General features: G+C 37.9%; 1 protein-coding gene across 11 annotated transcripts in view; it reads left to right on the top strand.

The window, feature by feature from the left end:
• Positions 1 to 3,849, top strand: part of WDR20 (WD repeat domain 20) — a 40,929-nt gene that overhangs the window by 25,390 nt on the left and 11,690 nt on the right. The gene's annotated exons all lie outside the window — the stretch shown is intronic.

The raw sequence follows: 3,849 nt of genomic DNA on the forward strand, positions 1-3,849 counted from the left end.
TATTGAATCTTAATTAAGGTAGAAATACAGTGTTGTATGGTCCGGAAGCTGTCTGTATCAAGGATTCCTACAGGTTTCCCCAGGGAAGACCAGGATGTTAAACTGAATACTGCGTAGGGGAAGCAGGATGCTCACAAGGTCTAGACTTTCCTGAACGAATCTTCATTTGTGCCATAAGGAAGAAAGTAAAAATAGAGGGAGTATTAAGATGGGCAGTGGGCTTAGGTCAGTTTACAAGACCACTGACTCTCATTGCCTGGTAATATTGGTATTCTTAGAAAGGTAAGTGTATGTTTGCAGGATAAGAGATCTGTAACTGATAAAACATGGACAGCATTTTCTGCAGAGGATAAGCAAGAGATTATTTATTGCTGCCTTTAAGTTCTAATCCAACTGCAGGTAATGCATGAGGTAATCACAAGGAGCTTTGCAGGTGGTTTGTTGTTGGAGTTCTTTTTTTCTGTTCCTGAGACTTCAAATCTGGATAAGAGCTTTGCAGATTAAGTTAAGCCTTGCTCAGCTTTCAGACTGAGAAAGCGTATCTTTCCAAACTCAGGGAGTTGTTTTCTCTTTGTGCAAAGAAAACTGAAGTATTGTTCTCTATGGGGTTGTTTTATAATTAGAAATGTCTAATTCCTCCTCAGCTTTCTAAAAGTAGCTACAACTAGATCAGAAGAGCAGTGTTCTTTCTTCCAAGCCTTTTACACCTGTTCTTTTTGCTTGTGTAGAATGAGAAACAGTGCTGAAGAGCCTCTTAATTTTGCATGGAACATTCTTTTTGGTAGAAACCACTGTATGTATTCCTTCTAACGCTGTCCTTTTAAAAACAAGAAGAAGAAAGCAATCACAGAAAACCAAACTGAGCACTGGAACAGCTTCACCACTGGGAGTGCTAATGTGGGTGTGAGCAAATTGCTTGTGTCAACACAGCTCTGATGTAATCTTCTATGATAGTAGCATAAGTATTAAAAATGGTGGTGGAAAACTATGAATAGCTAAAATATCTTTTCACAGAGCATCTGCCACTCTTGTAGGTGACCTGTAGTTGCCTTAAGGAAAAACTTTTGCTAAAACACCTCATGTAAACATCAAATGCGTGTTTACCTGCTTTGATGTTTACTGTCTAACTTCTACAGAGTAAAGATGCGTTGCAGGCTGAATGGTTCATTTGATATTCCAAAAGTGATAGAAACACTGCAGCAATCTGATGTTACAAAAAGCAGCCTCTTATGTTATCACCAGCAGCATTTCACTGTGATGGAAATGCATCTTCTGCCTGTTTGGTGGAAACTGAATGGTGCCTCTTTTCCCACAGTGCTAGCAGAGATTTGCTTGGTGCTACCAGAATTTATTCACGTGTAGGGTGAAGTTAGAAGACATGTTCTTTTTTCCTACATTGATTTTTTTTTCATCTGTGATTACAACCAGCTCCAAAAAGCCTATTTTTAATCTGTCAGTTACAGTGCTGTAATTTGCTATGGCTATGTTTAGAAATTCTAGCTCGTATCTAAAAACCATTTCAGAGAAACATTAGCGAGTGTTTATGTTGAGTTGGTACATTTTACTTCACAATGAAGGTGCCTGTTGGTTTTTGAGTATATTTAGAATTCAGACAGATAGATAAACATACCATCCTAGCCAGAAGGTGGCCTAAATGAGTGTTTACATCTTGTGACAGATGTAGCACTGGTGCTAGAGTAGTAGAGATAATAGAATTCACCACTCATCCTGTTAATAACTTGGTGATACAGGTAACCCAAGGCTCTGTTTTGATTATCAGCTGTGATAAAGCAATCAGGATAGCTGGTAATGATAAACGATATGTGAAATTGCTTAAGACACATAAGGTTGTGTGGAAGCTGGAGTAAATTAAAGCTATTGCAGTTGTAACTTTTTTTCTTTCAACTCTATAGATGTAGAAGAACATGAAAAGCTCAGGTGCTTAATACTATGTAGCTTATGGCAGCCTGCCTGCAATGCCCTGTGTCAGTAATGTTATTCCTTCTGGTTGTGTCAGCATCTAATTAGCGATGTGTTCTTTTTTTTATTCCCCAAACCAACCAAGCGTGCCTTACAGATGCAGTTGTTTCCAGGCAGTAGCTGGCTATCCTCAAGCTAGCCAGCTGAAATAGGTTTCCTTTATCATATATTTTTTTATTGTCTTTTTATTTAAACCGAAGCCTTATGCTGCACCTTTTCTTTATAAACTATTCTACTGCTTATGTTGCTAGAATTCTTTGCCAAACCTTAATGCAAATGCCTGCATTGCCTCCATTTTTTTTTTCCCTGCCTTCTGGCCTATGCCTTAAATTTTGTTCAAGTTTGTTGAAAACAGCAGTCAGGAAGTGTTTATCATCCTGGCTGGTTGTTAAAGCTCCTTTATTTACTATTACTTCATCCAACTGAATACAAGCAGTTTATCCCAGCCACTCTACCAAGTTGTTTGGTACTTCATTCTGTCCTTTATTGTATTGTACCAACTTCAGGTCTTATTGCTTCACTCCAGATGTGTGATCCCAGTCAAAAGACTTTCAAAACACGATGAAGTTGTAACTTCAAAATTTGAATCTTTTGTACTGAATTTTAAAGCTCTGCTGGTTAAGAAAAGCATGAGTTGTGGTCACTTGCTGTATATCTCGTCTCTTCAGACCAATCTAATTTCAATATGTTTTACAATCCTGTTTTGCTCAGGGCATCTTCGAGGTAAAGATGTTCAGGTTTGAGTTGATAAAACTCAGTGTATTATCCATTAGTCTCTATCTTGTGATAAACACTGTAGCAAGGGATTTTTTTCTTTGCTTTTTTTGGGGGGTGAAGGGTGGATTTTGTAATTTGTTCTGATATTTCCTCAGACTTTGTATTTGCATTCTTGTCTTTTGTATAGCTCAGTTCTCAGCCTATAATCAGCCTGTCCCAAATACAGACCTTGAATTTGCATGTAAAGAATTTTGTTTCCAAGTTTCAGTTGAGTGATTGAATCACGGCTGATTGTTGATAGAAGTCCACCAGAATTGCACTTGACTCCCTGAGTTTGACTTTACCTGTTCTTAGAGCACTTATTCATAGTTACTTATTCTTAGAGTAAGAACCATTGAAGACACGAGGTGGGGATGTTTGTTTGATGCGTTCATTGTTTTGTGACGATGGACTTTATTAAAATGTGTTTCTTTAAATGAAACTTTGTAATCAGGTGGTGATTGGGAGTACAGATAGATAGATTCTTGGCTAATGAGTAGAAAGTAATTGAAGGATGGGGTTTCCAAGGTGGGGAGGATGCGTGCTTTCTGAATTTGCTGAATTACATGCATCTAACTGTTAACTCTCCAAGCAGGGGACACTGTGTAGCATTTGCTCTGTAAATCTGTAAGCAGGGGATTAATTTTTATATGTGTGATTTCAGATAAAAACCTGAGCCTAAACTGATGTAGAATGCATACTGCTGATGTAGAATGTGTTTGCTCTGTAGAATAGATGAGTAACAGCCTTTTTTCCCTTTAGCTCATTCTGTGTTGTTGTGTTTTGTTGTTTTTCATACCCTTTAGCCTACACAGTGAGAAGTGAACTTAAGGACTCTGCTGTGAGGTTCATAGCAAGAGAGGCTTCATCAGAGTATGTTCTTTGCAATATGACTGGACAACAATAACCTTTGGTAGCACTTTCTCTAAAAGTCATTTCCTGTTAATTGCCTGATAAGGTTCTGCTAAGTGTTTGTGGATGCAGTAACGTTGCTCATTTCCAGAAAGTTGACTTATAGTTTCTTCTTTCTCCCCAAAAAGTTCAGATGTGCAGTTAATAATTGAAACTTTACTTTTCAGACTTTCTGATGTGTATCTTCTTTGTTTTTCACAG

This window comes from Coturnix japonica, chromosome 5 (assembly GCF_001577835.2).
Source record: "Coturnix japonica isolate 7356 chromosome 5, Coturnix japonica 2.1, whole genome shotgun sequence".
Classification (NCBI taxonomy): domain Eukaryota; kingdom Metazoa; phylum Chordata; class Aves; order Galliformes; family Phasianidae; genus Coturnix; species Coturnix japonica.